At 37.8% G+C, this 16,481-nt stretch overlaps 1 pseudogene; it reads left to right on the forward strand.

The window, feature by feature from the left end:
- Window positions 1-375: 375 nt before the first annotated feature.
- LOC144227976 (small ribosomal subunit protein eS4-like) overlaps window positions 376-16,481 on the forward strand; it is an 80,816-nt pseudogene continuing 64,710 nt past the window's right edge.

A 16,481-nucleotide genomic window follows, 5' to 3' on the forward strand; every position in this document is an offset into this window, starting at 1 on the left:
TCTGTAACTCTTTCTTTTTTTTTCTTTTTTTTTAATGTTTTATTTATTTCTAGGAGAGAGAGAGAGAGAGAGACAGCATGAGCAGGGGAGGGTCAGAGAGAGAGGGAGTCACAGACTGAAACAGGCTCCAGGCTCTGAGCTGGCAGTCAGCACAGAGCCCGACGCGGGGCCTGAACCCAAGAACCGCGAGATCATGACCTAAGCAAAAGTAGGACGCTTAACCGACTAAGCCACCCAGGCACCTCACTCTGTAACTTTTTCTAAAATAGACCTTTTATCTACTTTGGAAATCACTGAGATAGATTATTTCTTCTTTAATGATTTCTCCAAAGGTTGTATAACACTCCTCAAGTACATTCTGTGCCCAGTGGATCTATGGCTTGTGGTCCCAAAGAACATCTGAGGCATGTAGTCGTCCCATGGCCTTGGATGCTAGACAAACTCACCAGTATGCTTGCCTCTTGTCTATCCACCAGTCTCCACAGCTGAGAGAATGTCTCTCTATCAAAATTTTTTTAAAGAACAGACTTAAGTATATCCTGATAGGAGATAACGTAAAGATTTGCATGTAGTAGTTCATTAAGATTGGTGGGCCAAGTCAGCAGGGCTATACCACAATGGTGTTGTTTTTTCCAGTTGTCTGGAGTGCCAGGGAGAATAGGAAACAGAAGTGAGCTAAGTGAGCAAATAGTTTTTCCTTTGGGGAGTGAGGTCAGAAGAAAGGAATACTCACATGTGAATCATACTGTACATAAACCTAAGTATAGACTTCTCCAGCTTATACATTTTATACTAATAAAGTCAAATCAAACTTACAAACTCTATCTTAAACACTAAACAGCAATAAAATTCAAATTTACCACATTAACTGAATGTGAAAATTAAAATTATATTGCTGGATCTAAGTTGCCATATCACACCTATTATCTTAGTCTATGAGAGCTTTGAGTTTGTGATATACCTATATCTATGTATCTCCATTGGTGCATATATATAAATAGGTATAAATATACATCTACTTATCTAAATATAATCCTCTGCTAGAAAAAAATTTGATGGCAAGGTCTAAACTAATATAACCAAGTCCTCTGGTAATATGGGTATCATCAGCATTGACAATACCAGAGAGAATAACCATCTGACCTATGACACCAACAGACTCTGCTGTTTATTGTAGTATGTCTGAGGAACAAAGAACAGTTGTGCAGAATAAGAAAGGTCTTTTTGAGCACAAAAAAATCCCTTATCTGATGACCCATGATGCTCCCATTATCTTCTACCCTTATCCCCTCATCTAGATGAATTAAAACGTTCAGATTAATTTAGAGACTGGCGAGATGACCAATTTCATCAAACTTGACACTGGTAACCTGAATATAGTGATTGAAGGTGCTAACCTGGGACAAATTGATATAATCATCAGCATAGACATCATGGCTCTTTGGATGTGGTTGGTGTAAAAGATGCCAATGATAACAGCTTTGCTTACCTGGCTTTCCAAAAGTTTTGTTAGTGGAAAACACAATAAACCATTGATTTTTCTTAACTAAGGGAAAGGTGTCCACTTCACCATTATTGAAGAAAGAAAGAGACTGGTGGCCCAAGCGATGGGTAAAATGATCTTTTGGTGATGACTGGAGAGCCCTTGGGGGGTTAACTAAAGATAACACAGCACAGAAAACAAAAACAAAAACTCAAGAGATGAAGTGTCTTGCCAGTTGTGCAGATTCAAAGTGACCTTTCTTAAATTTGTTACCTTTTGTGAGGCAAGTTTCCACCAAAGCACTTTCACCAAGGATCCAAAATTCTCAAACACACTCCAAGCCTTTTCTTCAGTTAATATTAAATCTCTGACTTTGGCACTAGTCTTCTAGCCAGACACATAAAACTTGACTTTCAGCCACAAGCTCTGTCTTGCATTCTGCAAAAGTGCTGATTTTAAAGGCGCTACTCTTTTTCCAGGTTGTATAAGTTACTCTTTGTTGCTCAGCATCATTCTTCTTGTCAAATGATTCTTTCTATTTTAATTTTTTTAATGTTTATTTATTTTTGAGAGACAGAGAGAGAGCATGAGCAGGAGAGAAACAGATAGAAGGAAGACACAGAGTCCTAAGCAGGCTCTAGGATCTGAGCGGTCAGCAGAGCCTGATGCGGGGCTCAAATCCACCACGCATGAGATCATGACCTGAGCTGAAGTCAAATGCTTAACTGACTCAGCCACCCAGGCACCCCTCTTCTTGCCAAATGATTCTTTCCATATTCCACATATATTCTGAATTTTCTCATTGCTTTCTGTGTTTTTAATCACATCTAATTTCATTTCTGTTGTAATCATGTAGTTTTCCCTGGCATTTTTAGTATTTTTACTAGACATCCAAAATAAGAGGGAAAAAACCAGAGCATAGATTTTCAAACACTACCATACACTTAGTCAACCTTTCCTTTTATTATTCCTTGTCCATGCCTTTTATCAATTATGTCTATCTCTTCTTAAAATCTCACTTCCTTTACAAACTTTTGAAGGCCTTGTTCATATAAGAGCATTCACAGGCCAGAGGAATTGGGATCCCAGAGCTGTTTTCCACCTAACTCTTGTCTCAGCCGTGAACTACTCTTACTTACCACACCAAATTACAATTAATCCTGCATTTTGTACCCAGGTGTGGAAGCCTCATGTTGAAGAACACACAGTGACAATACAACTGAAATGTCAAAACTGCCTTATCAACCTTGACTGCTTGCCCTCAGACAGTTAAAAGAGAGAGAAATAAATTCTAATATTCAGTATTAACTACATTCAAAGGTATTTTAACGATTGTTCTACTTGGCTCTTTGTAGGGTATCTTTACCCTATTGGTATACAAATGGAATGGATCTGGAAATATAATAGAAAAAGAAATTACATACACTTATGTAAAATAGAGCTATAATTCTTATACTTCATAACTTGTGACCTGAGGTGCTTACTTTTTATATGAAGATATAATTAAAAATTCAGGTAATTACTGGAATGGAAAGAGCAAGGTAGTGCAATAAGGATAACCGAGCGTCAATAATTTTTTCAGATATAGTGATTAGAGAAAATCTCTCTGAGGAAAGGATATTTCAACAGTGATATGAACAGTGAAGAGCAAGGAGAAAAACTTTCAAAGCAAGGCAAACTTCAGGGGTGAAGATGGTAGAGGAGATAAAAGTTTGGGCTGTTAGAGAAACTGAAAGAATTCCAGGTGACTAGACTTTGTAGGTAATTGGAAAGTGTCCTAAAGAACTTCGTGAGCTAGCAAGGGCCAGAACATGCAGGGTCTTGTAGGTCAAGGTTAGGAGTTGGATTTTACCCTTGGTGCAATGGTAAGCTGTTGAAAGATTTAAAATAAGGGAGTGGTGTAGTTTCAGCTGTGTTTTAAACATATGAATTTGGTTGTTGTGGATTGAAGCAAAGAGAAAGGCAAGAATAGAAGCAACAATAGCTCTTTAGAGACTGTTATAGAATCCAGGAAATAACGAGAGCTTTATGTAAGACCATGGAGGTGCTGCAGAAAAATGGAAAGAAATGGACACATCTGATGTGCCTTGAGATATATTTTAAAAGATATATTTAGAAACAAAAATATAGAATATTATATATAGTATATATTTGGATAAGACTTGCTGAAGAACTGGATTTGGAGAATAAAGGAAATAAGTGTTCCATTTGTAATAGATTAAGATTGAGATGATTAAGACATATGTATATCAGTAAATTTAGGCTTCTATAGAAAACAATCCTTAAATTTCCTGATTTATCAAAAGTTTATTTCTCATTCATGCAACGGACTACCATGTGTCATCTTGCCATGTAACTTTCTTAAGAAGCTCTTTTCTACCTGGTAGCTTGGGGACCCATCTTTCTATCTTCTGGCTCTATCTTTCTCTGACTACTTAGGGTGTTCTCCATTCAGTATGCTAATGAATAAACAGAACAGGAGCAAGCAAGAAGATTTGGGCGAGAAAAACATACATATAGGCCTGTTCAGGCAATGATATCATGTCTACCATATCACATTGGCCATCCTCAATCACATGGTCTAGATTAATTGCAAGAGAGACTGTGTAGTCTAGGTATGTGCTTGGGAGGAAAAGGAAAGGGTATAGCAATCTTGCTATAAAATTCAGTAGGAGTGTCGATAGTCTTTGGTATCTAAAATCTGAAGTTGTTCTCTCAAATAAATTTAAACAACAACAACAACAACAAAACAAATGCCCATAGAGTCCCATTTCCAATTATCTAACGTAGGCATTTCAGAGGATACAATGATGAACACTACCCATAAGGACTGTGTGATGTAACTGAAAAAAGAAGATACAAACAGTTGAAAATATTGTAAAAGAAAATAATGGGAGATGTCACAGAGCAGCAAATATTCACCAAATAAGTGATGTACACAAAGTATCATATATTGGGGTGAGGGGAGCAAATTCACAGGCTTGAACGAGGCTTGAAGTTTCTTAAAATAGGAAGAACTTTAAGTGATTATGAAAAATATACAAGTGGGGTGCCTGGGTGGCTCAGTCGGTTAAGCGTCTGACTTCGGCTCAGGTCATGATCTNTTTTAAAAAATTTTTAAAAATAAAAAAAATAGAAAAATATACAAGTTATCCAGGGAAAAATAAGATTAAAAAAACAATTTTTTTTTGCACAGGGAAATGCATTAGTAAAAATGAATTTTTTCCACTATTTAAAATAACTGCATTTTTTGGTTATAATTAGCTTTGAAAACACAGTTTTCAATGTCTGTTAACTATGTAGTAACCCCAGCTACTTAATACTTATATTCAAAGTGATGTTTATGTGACTTAATGTAATTTTTCTCTTTCCAGACAGGCTTATTTTTACAGGTACAGCCTTAGCTGCTAAACCAAATGGGCTCATTCACACTTGGAGTTCAAATCTATAATCCACTGTTCCCGTTTTACACGATTATAAAGATGAGATGTCATGGTTCCCCAAGGGGTCCAGTCAATGGTCAGTTGGCTAAGGAGAATTTCTACATATTTCATATATACACAGATAGGATCTTGTGAGAATCAGCAGAAAGGCTGGCAACTAGCAGCAGAAACAGAGTCAAGGACGTGGGAGTAGTGGATGATTAGTCTTTTCTTAGACAGAAAGAACTTCCTTCAATTGCTTTGTCTGTAATTAGGCTCAGACTCTCAGATCAAGCAATCAAGCTCAGAAGATGGAGCCAGGTCTGAAGAAAACTCTCATGATTCACCCCTCAGAGTCTGCCTTTGGCTATATGTGAAACAGATTGAATTGATGATGATGATGATGATGGTGGTGGTGGTGGTGTCAAATAATGGTAATAATTTGCACTTAACTTGGGAGCTTTAAGGCTACATTTTCAAAGATGCTATAAACATTAATTAATTAAGCCCTACAGCAGTTCCTAAAGTAGCTATTACCTGTATTGTGCAAATAATTAACCAAAGCAAAGAAAGGTTAAGTGGGCAGCCTGAAGTTTGCATGGGAAATAAAAGCTAGGAGAAGAAAGACTGATTTCTAGCCACAAAGTTGGCTTTTAACGTCATTCCTTGGGAAAGGAAGGTAAGTTTGTAGAGCACATAATGAACTATGAGTGAAAGAGTAGAAATCTGAGGTCCAGGGTTTTCCAGGCTCACTCAGAATTTCTCAGGAAGTCAGTAATCTAATACGGATGTGTACTTGAAACTCTGATGCTCCTAAACCTGGCCAAGATTGCCCTTTCCGCCCCTGCGAGTTTCTGTGCAGGTGCCTCACTGAAGTGTGTGGTACACACCCTACTTCTTTTAACGGAATCCAGGCGAATTGCAGGTGGAAATGAGGTTATTTACTTTGGTTCCTCAACGTCAAATACAGTGCTGGGCATGGATACAGTGATACAGTAAACACGTTTTGAATAAATACTGCATAGGTAAAAATTTGTTTTTGTCAATTTAGCCCAAAATACAAAAAATCACTGTAAAGTGAAATCATTCCAAAAAGCAGTGGAATTACTGACTGAATCGAAAGGAAAGGAGCCCCAATATAGAATCTAGAGGCCTGAATATTGACAATGAACACTGGGCTTGAAAGACATGCGTAAATTTGCTCTGCCAATTGGTCCTCTCCCTCATCTTCAGTTTACTTAGCTGCAACAAGTAATAATACTACCAGCCTCAAAGAGTTGTTACAAGGTGAAATGACATAGTATGTGCAGACCACCTATGTCTAGACAACCCTAAGCCCATAATAAATATTCATGTTCTTTCCTCCTTTTAAAAGCCAAAGTATCACTAAACCTTCATAGTTGTAAATGTTAAGAAGTAATCTTCTTGCCTTTAGGTAGAAAGAGTTGTTTTCACATGGAAAACCCTTTATCAGCAAGGTAAAAGGAAGGGAAATATGAGAAAATATGAGAAAGTAGAGACTATAGCATGACTGAAATCCCATTTGAGCAGAACTGCTGTAGGAAAATTTAGATCAATGAAAATGCTGAAGATTAGCTCATTTACCTGATACGAACAGTCCCAAATTAATTTAAGGAACTTGCATGTCTCATATAGGTAGTAACTATCTATATTAACTCAAATGAATGAATGCATCATTAACAAAATCAATTTCAGCCAGTCCTACAAAGCCAATGTTTTAGGACTTGAAAATAAGATGGAAAGAACTTAGTGGGAGGAAAGGGGAGGGGCAGGAAGGAGGAGGAGAAAAGGGAAAAACAAGGTCAAGTCCAGTGGAAAGTATAGGAACAGGTGCTCAGGGTGGGGAGGCGCCATGGAAATGAAGATAAGAGGTTATACAAATCATGTATGCGTGTGCACGAATGCACACACATACACGCACGCACACACACACACACATTCTACCCCTTCATAATATTTTTAATTAAACTTATAAAAGATGAAAATTAGGTTTTAACCACATCTTACTTTGATTTGCTTCATATGAATAATTTAATAAAATATAATTTATTTTGCTATTTCTAACAGTCTTGAAGATATACCTATTCAAAATTGAAAAGACAGTGGATCTTTCTTGCAGCTCCTGGAAAATTCCACTTGAGATAATAGTTTTAACCTTTAATTTATATTGGGCGTGATGTTTTTAGCTTTCTCTCTTTAGCTGTCCTGCGTCTAAGCCGACTAGGGGTTCATGAGAGGATAATGAAAGATAAACAGTGAGGGTTTGGAGGGAGACACTGAGAAAGTTCCCTGGAAAGCTTAGCTTAGGAATCTAGAAGACAGATTTATACTCTGCCTGATAGTGTCAGCTTCTCAAAAAACAGGAAAATGAAAAATAATTGGGATTATACCTAAGATTACTACAAGGTAAAATAATTATCTTTATTAGTTGTTGTTTGATACTGAAATCTATCTTTGGGCTTAGTATCAATATACTATGAGATCACATGTAATAGTTGAGCCAAGCACCATGTATTAGTATGTTTGGCTCTATTAAAGGCTTTGGAAAGGAGCAATAAAAACTTAGTCTTAACTGGTAGACAGACACAATTTTTTCATCTGTCCTTGCCATTAAGATACATCAACATGGAATTGAGGGAAGTGCATGTTAAAGCAGTAATTGTATTTATGATACATCTTCAATGTAACAAATATTTTTACTGCATTAACTATTTTTTACAATATTTATTTTTGGGAAAGAGAGTGAGAGTGCATGAGTGGGGGAGGAGCAGAGAGAGAGGACAGAGGATATGAAGAAGACTGCACGGATAGCAGAGAGCCTGATGCAGGGCTCAAATTCATGAACCGTGAGATCATGACCTGAGCCAAAGTGAGATGCTTAACTGAATGAACCACCCAGGCTTCCCTATTGCACTAACTATTTTATCTTTCTTGCTTGATGTGGCAATATCCGATTAGTAAGTTGACAGGCAAAATATGGACTTATTAATAGTCAAATATACATGAGATAAAAACAAGTTGAGCCAGAAACCTAAGCAAATGTGGTCTTTTTCTTAAAGTCAGATGGGTCCTTAAATAGTTCTTTTGGTTAGTATGATTCAAATTCTGGTTTCAAATTTTAGAATTGAAACTTCATTCAGACTTATAAGTATTCCCATTATCTCTATAGAGCATTAGGGTAGATTTGATGTTAGCATCAATCAGTTCAAAACGCCTATAGTATTATTCTCATATTTTCCTCCTCTGACTTTTATGTGATTATAATTATCACTAAGGATCAGGTGCAAGAATCAACACTTTACAAATGTACTTTAGTATCTCAAATCAGATACAAAAAGGATTTGCTTTAGAACTTTAAAATCAATGAAGCTATTTTAGAGAATGTATGAAATTCATTTTTAAATGAATATAAAAGCAAATGAATTTATGAAAAATACAAGGAAATAGGATGGGATCAATAATTACATTTACACTTCTTTCTTTAAATCAATAAAAATAATTTTTAAAAAGTAACCTACCTAATTCCCTATTGACCAGAAAACATATCTGAATAATGATTCTTATTCAAAAACAGTGCATCTATTTGCAAATTATATAATTGCTTATGATTTAAAGAGATATCTAGGTTACTAAAAGCATTCAGCGCTGACTAAAATATCAACATATTTGACAACCAGTCTGTTGGAAATAAAGACATTAAGTTATCTGGACAATAAATTAAATAATAACTATAATAGATGAGGAACTGAGATATTTAGTTTCTGAGAACTTTGCTTTGAAGACTTTTGAGCAATTATTTGACCTAAATATACTGCAGGTTTTTAATGGTCCTAAATAATTTATGTACCCATTAGTTTGTTTGCAACTGTGGCTATTTCCAATGAGCCACTGTTCTGTGCACACTGTGGGTGCACAAGACATAAACTGGGTGGTATACATGATTTCAAAGTTGACCAATGGCTGCATTCCAATATTTTATTGGTAATCTTGTCTTGCTGTTTTTGTTATATACGGCTTACAAGTATCATTTATAAAACTGTTCAGAATGCTAACTGGGTCAAGTATGTGAGCCATAGTGTTAAAAACGGTTACTTCTCTGGAACTGAAGCCAAATGCTATTCGTTGAAATAGTTTGCCTAGGAAAATGTTGAACATTTTGTACAGACTATTTAGGGCACTCTTGCCTAAAGTCATGAGGATGGGCTAAATGAATTGTCCAACTTTATTCTGGTTCTATCAGTTTCCAAAACAATGACCTCTGTTGGCAGTTTTCTCCTTCCAATTTGCAGATTTCTTAGTAGCATTTTTCCCCAGATTGTTGGACAGCTGATCATATTTAATGTAGGCTAGTGTAGGTCTGCTTTGAAACACTTTGAGTTGTTTTTAAACTACCTCTGAATTCTACTAAATGTAATTACATGTGGTTTGAATTCAAAATGTGTAAACCTGTTCAAGAGAAAAATATCTTAGGTGAGAACACTTAGAGAATGAATAGTAAGAAGCTTTTCTAATGTGCTTGCTAAACTCAATGTGCTGAGGTCAGTTAATTAATTTTTGATGGATCAGTGTAAGAAACTGAAGATCCACAAATGACTTGGGGTGCCTGGGTGGGCTCAGTCGGTTAAGTGTCTGACTTTTGGTTTTGGCTCAGGTCATGATCTCATGGTTTCCTGAGTTCAGGCCCCACATCAGGCTCTGCAAAAATAAATAAATAAATGTAAAAAAAAATATATATCCACAAATGATGAAATAGAGTTTGTGTTTACTCCACCAAGTATAATTAAATGTTACAATGAGGAAAAATACACAAGTACAATAATAGTTTCCCTGAATTGAAGCCTAAGTTGATGATATCACTTCTGTCATGAGAGATGTATTCTAGGTGGGAAGATGAACACACCAATGAGAAAGTCAGGACCTAAAAAGGCAACAGGACATAGAAGTTCTTTGGGTAACATACTTGGCTTTCAGGTCTTTCAGTATCTCATTTTCCTGTAACCATACAGTCTTCAAATCCCCGTCTGGCTTTAATACTATCATTCCAATGGACTACTGGGAAAAGAAAGAAATTTGTGTTATATTAAGGGTTGGGGTTTTTTATATAAAAGACCAAGTTGACTGAAACAGTTTTTTTAATGAAAAAGAACTAGGCAATCAATAATGAGACAAAGGTCAGAACCATGTTAATACCAAGTGTTACGCTGCCATAATAATTCATCTGCAGCCTGTGTTGAGAGTTTGTGATTTTTGTGACCATGTTCAGAATTCCTTGAATGATTAGATTATATGAACCAGTCCTTTGCTGCTTGGGCAGGGGTGGCGAGGTGGCACAGCTCCTTGTTTTTCTCTTGCTAAAGTATTTTGGGGAAGAGCTATCAGCACTGAGGGAAGTGGCTCATACCACCTTTCCAGAAGGGCCATTATCTGTTGTTGTTGGTCTGTGGGTCCTACCATCTCTGCCGAGAACCTTCAGCCATCGCTTAATGGGTGGGGGCCCTTGCAGTGACATAGGCAAATGGTCACAATTCACCCCCAAGGACTTCCCTACCTTGTTGATTTTCCCCAGTCCTGGATGTGAAGAAGTACTGAACAAGTAGTTATATCTCAAAACCAGACCAAAGTAGGATGCACAGAGTTTGCTGTATCACATAAAATGTTCTTTACCACCCTAGAAGGAAGGAAGCCTTAGAAGCCTAGGCCTTTACAATGGGTGGCTCCAAAGGGAAGGTCCCAAGTGATGTGCCACTATGTCCAGATGTCTCTCTATATATCATCCTCCCCTCATTTTCCCAAAGACCTATGAAAGCTTTTAGTCTTATATCACCCCCCATCCTTCGGGGGTTCCTAAGGATTTTTCTCCTCTTGTTCTTCTTTTGAATTATGCCAACTGGGCACTTCTATCTTTGCCTAAATACTACTCAAAATACTCTTCGTCCCGAACACTGCTGATTCCTAATGGCAAGGGGTGGGTTCTTGTCCCATGGTCAGTTGATGATAGTGAATGCTCTGTTCACAGTTTAATCTCTCCATCCTAAAGAACTATAGCTGATTTCTTGTCTTCTACCTAAGAAGTACCATGAACATTTGCCAAGGTGAGATCACTAATTTTGTCTTGATGGTCAGTACTCTGGCCCATTTAAGAAAAGGATTGTTTAATGTGACTTTGACCTTGTACCTTGACACTATCATGCTAATGAACATTTTTGTCCTCCTACACCAAGGTTTCTCAACAGTAGTATTATTGATATTTTTGACTAGATAGTTCTTTGTTGAGAGGGGCTGTCTTGTGTATTGAGTGATGTAGCATATTCCTTAGCCTCTACCTACTAGATGGCAGTGGTAGCCTCAAATTGTGATGATCAAAAGTATCTCCAGATATGACCAAATATCCTCCATGTGGCAAGAACTCCCCTGATGAGAAGCATGGTCCTTGATGTATCTTGAGTATTTTTAAAAGTTTATTTAGTTTTTAGAGAAAGAGAGAGCATAAGTAGGGGAGGGGCAGAGAGAGGGAGACAGAAAATCCCAAGCAGGTTCCATGCTGTCAGCACAGAGCCCAATACAGGGCTTGAACTCATGAACTGTGAGATCATGACCTGAGCCAAAGCCAGGAGTTGGACATTTAACTGACTGAGCCTCTCAGGTTTCCCTGTCCTAGATGGATCTTACAAGAATTTTCACAATAACCAGAAGCAGCCTCCTCTTATCTATCTCACATATCATCATTAATTAGATCTGCTTTCATTTCCAACTTGTTCTGCATCCCCAAAAGGGGTCAATCTCTCCAAGTATCCAACAAAACTAAAGATATCACACCTGAAATTAAAATACCAAGACCTAATATTGGTTAAATAAAGTCTACAAGAGCGCCTTGCTGTTACAATCTTTTTTCCTGAAAATTTCCAAGCCTTCAATTTACCTCAGCTTCATGGTAAGTTAACCTTTCATTTCTGAAAATGACCAAGAGATGTTGGTTATTCTCTTTTATAGCTACAGATTCTCTGGGCTCTGGGTTGCTTTCAGACAAGAGCTGATGGGGTATTTGTTCTTTCTTCCTGTCCTTCCCTGTTCTGCCTCTGCCCTGATTCAAAGTCCCTGTCTCTATGAGGTTCATGTTATTGTTTTTGGATGGCCCAGGGAAAGCTCTTAGTGATATAAAATTAGGGGCACCTGGGTGGTTCAGTTGGTTGAGTGACAGACTTTGGCTCAGGTCATGATCTCTCAGTTTAGGAGTTCGAGCCCTGTGTGGGGCTCTGTGCTGACAGCTCAGAGCCTGCAGCCTGCTTCGGATTCTGTGTCTCCCTCTCTCTTTGCCCCTCCCCTGCTCACACTCTGTCTGTCTCTCTCAAAAATAAATTAACATTAAAAAAAGTTAAGTTATTAAATTATGTGTGCAGTGTTTTATAAATGGATGTGTATTCTTTTAAAAACATTGACAGTAATTTATATATAAAAATTGGGAGAGAGGCAAATTGGAATTTCTTTTGTCCTTCCTCCCCAACTCTGCTGGTTTCCAATATTAATTTAAATGTGATCCATTTTCATCTGTTCTTGGAAAGTCTGAATAAAAAATTCATCTTTCAAATTTCTCTTAAAATATATGCCACGTAGTTAAATGTCCTTCAGGCTTCTAATAGAAGAAATTATTTATTACTTTTTGCTTGTGACAAACAGGGTGGGGAAAATGTTTTGGCTCTTCTAAGAGAGAAAAGGCTTCTGGAAAAATGCTAGCAAGTGTTTAAATGATTATGATCGCACACATAAAATTAAGCATTCTTAGAAATGCATTATGGTGCTTTTTTTCTCCACTGTAGGGTAAATAAGGAACAGATTTTTCTTTTTTTTCTTTCTTTTTTTTAGTTTTATTGGGGACATTTTATAAATCACAATACAGTGAACTCACCACATGAGTTGTGCTGGACATCTGCCACCACTCAGCTCTGTAAAAGCACCAGCTCTCTTTTGAATTCAGAGAACAGCTCTTGGCCCATGAAAATATCTGGGTCTCAAAGGTTTGGAAAGTAATAGTTCAGGTCCCTTTAGAAAGGCTTTTTCTACAGTGGGATCAGGAGTGTGCACATAGTTAAAAAGGATTCTGCAGTACCCATTGGCCAGAGGCATTAGGTTAGAGCTTCAGATCCCAGAAAGATCAACATGGGCCTACACAAATCTAGAAGAGACCTCATGAAATCATTTGGTGGGACTCAGGGGGCCAGAATATGCTTTTCCTTTCTTTTCACTTCTCTTTCTATGTGGTTTCTTAGGGACAGTGAGTAGTTGGTAGGTTGCTGAATAGTGATGTCCTGAAGCAGTGATGAGGAAAGGGGGCCAATCTGGAAAAGGCAGGGGCTGAGGACTCTTACAGTGGAGCCCCGGAGAATCTGGTTTCACATATCAAGTGCTGCCTGGTGAGTTTTGACAGTGATTTTCAAGACACAGAGTATAGGGGTTAACAGGTGAATAGGCTTGTGTAACAATCACGTTAGGGAAAGCAATCTCATAAACACAGAACTGGCAGCTGTCTAACTTACCAGACAGAGGCCCCCTAACTGCACCTCTGTCTATCCACCCAGGGGCTTTGACTCATCTGCTTCCAATAATGGAATCTCTTGTTCCGTGAAGGGGTGGAAGGGCCAGAGACAAAGGGAAAGGTGGGTAGAGAAGGGTGTGCAGACACATAGACACGTGTATATTTCTCTTCCACAAGAATATTTCCCTTCTGACTCATTCAGGATGCCTGGAGATGAAGGGAGATATTATTCATTAAATATAATTACCTGAATGATTTTAATTACAAATCATTAAGGAGAGATAGCCTTGTATTTTCTTAGAAAATGGAGCACTTAAATCATGCTGCTCTTCTCTCTGATCTTTTGGCTTTATAGAGGCATGTTAGGAGTCTAATTTGGATGGAGCTGTGGAGGCTCTGAGATAGATAAAATTAAATTCCATTACCAACAAAATAAAATTCCGTTGGCTCACCCTTGTCCTATGTTTTGAGACTAAAAGGCTGCTGTCAAGTGCCCCAAGCCCATTATTTTCAAGAGCCACATGTGGCAGACGTCACTAACCCTTCCTCCCAATCTAAACTCTGCTACCTGCTGAGTCAAATCTGCATCCCACATGGATGCATGGTCTTTTGCATCCAACACAATTCACTCTCTTTGGTGTCAGAGACTGTCTTGTGATGGTGCCTCAGTGCAACCTTCTCCACGCCATTGCTGATGGGGTCTGATATGGTGGGTATTGGGCATCATCACCCTTACCTCTGGGTGCTCAGAAAATAGCACAACTATTCTTGATCCCCAAATAGGATGAATCCATCTTTCCTTTTTGATGCTTCAAAAAGAGGATTACCTTGCATTCCCTATAACTCATGGAGATTTGAGTGAAAGCAGATCTCTTCTTTTAGTTCAACCTTCATTTTTTTGCCTAGGACTTCCTGGGGCTTTGTTGAGTAAAAGCAAATGACGGTCACTGTGCTCAGTCTGTCTTAATTAGGATACACAGTCTGTGTTAATTCATATTTACTGGTAATATAATGTTTCAATTCTAGCCAGATAGCATACCGATTATTAATTGTGAACTACAAGAGTTTGTATTTTCTAGTTAACTAAGTTTTTCTGCATTTCCTTCTTTATTTATTTTTTTCCTTTTTTATAGCTCTTTTATTTATTTTTTTTTTACAAATAGTTTATTGTCAAATTAGTTTCCACATAACACTCAGTGCTCATCCCCACAAGTGCCCTCCTCCATGCCCATCCCTCCTCCCCCCCACATCCATCAGTCCTCAGTTTTTGTCAGCATTCAAGAGTCTCTCATGGTTTGCTTCTCTCCCTTTCCCCCACCATTTCCCCCTTCTTCTCCCCCTTGTTCCTCAGTTAAGTTCCTCCTAATCCTCCTATATGTGCAAACATATGATATTTGTCCTTCTCTGCCTGACTTATTTCGCTCAGCATAACACCCTCAAGGTCCATCCATGGATGGATTCCAATGAAATACTGACCTGGCTTAATCTCTAACCCTCTTATGTAGCATAAACAAACACTAAAAGGCATTTTTTTAGTATTAATTTATTTTTTCTTCAATTTTTTTAAAAAATAGTTTATTGTCAAATTAGTTTCCACATAACACCTGGTGCTCAATCCCACAAGTGCCCTCCTCCATGCCTATCCCCCCCCCACATCCATCAGTCCTCAGTTTTTGTCAGCATTCAAGAGTCTCTCATGGTTTGCTTNTGTATTCTTCAATTTCCTTCATAAGTTTTCTATAGTTTTCATCATACAGATCTCTTGTATCCTTGGTTAGGTTTATTCCGAGGTCTTTTATGGTTTTTTGTGCAATTGTGAATGGGATCAGTTTCTTGATTTCTCTTTCTGTTGCTTCATTGTTGGCGTTGCATTTCCTTCTTTAAAATTGGCTTCTATGAGTCATCAACGGTTGAATACTTCCAAAAAGTTCATTGGTATTGTAGAATATTGTCTTCATTATGTAGCTCGATACATAGATTTCAAGATTTATGGCAAGTGTTGCATTATCTGACAATCCAACATATAAAGAATAACCCACTTCTACTCATCTATGGAGTATAAACTAAATCAATTTCAAAATAAAGATGTTTTATCATTTGGGAACTCCTAATTCAGTGACTTCAGATCTTTGAGTCACTTCTGAATCATCAATTAGTTAATCAGGTTTAACTGAGTTTTAATGTATCAATATTGCACTTTGCTTCCTTAGAAATTGATAATTCATGTATCTTTTTAAAAAGTTTTAATGTTTATTTTTGAGAGAGAGAGAGAGAGTGAGTGAGAGTGAGGAAGGGGCAGAGAGAGAGGCGGAGACAGAGAATCTGAAGCAGGCTCCAGGCTCCACGCTGTCAACACAGAGCCCAATGCAGGGCTTGAACCCACAAACTGTGAGATCATGACCTGAGCTGGTCAGATACTTAACCAACTGAGCCACCCAGGCACCCCAATTATTCATATATCTTTTATATAGTAACTGAGTATCAACTAATCTATTTGAATAACATAGTCACCACCCATAAAATAGAGCACAGCCTTTTTTGTGGTCTCCTTATCCTGTCTCAAATGTGTTTTTGAACTGGAGTGTTAATATGTTGTGAATGATGAAATCTATTTCACCTGGCTCTTGCTCACTGCTTAGGGTCCACCTATTACATTCAGGCAGTCAGTAACGGCAACCAGAGGCCCCTTGGACAAGTAGACAACTAAATGCTGCCTGCCAAAATGTTTATGCTACAATTTAAGATTAACCTGTCTGAAATTGTCAATGATAGTTCTCCTGATCTTTTTACCTCCTGGGATGAATAATAGAAACATATCTATGCTCTTTCCTCTCACTTACCTCGGCCCTCAAAGAAAACAAGAACCTTTCCAGCCTTGTGGAAATCTGAGAAGAGATTTAGAATGATGAGAGTCATCTCCTGTGTGTTCATCACACTAGAGCCTATTTCAAAAGCCACAACTTGAGACCATTATTTATGTCAGTAGTGCAATTCACATGAAGCAGAGTGGGAGAACCATCTGGCG

The sequence above is a fragment of the Crocuta crocuta genome, unplaced genomic scaffold, assembly GCF_008692635.1.
Source record: "Crocuta crocuta isolate KB4526 unplaced genomic scaffold, BGI_CrCroc_1.0 scaffold556, whole genome shotgun sequence".
NCBI lineage: Eukaryota > Metazoa > Chordata > Mammalia > Carnivora > Hyaenidae > Crocuta > Crocuta crocuta.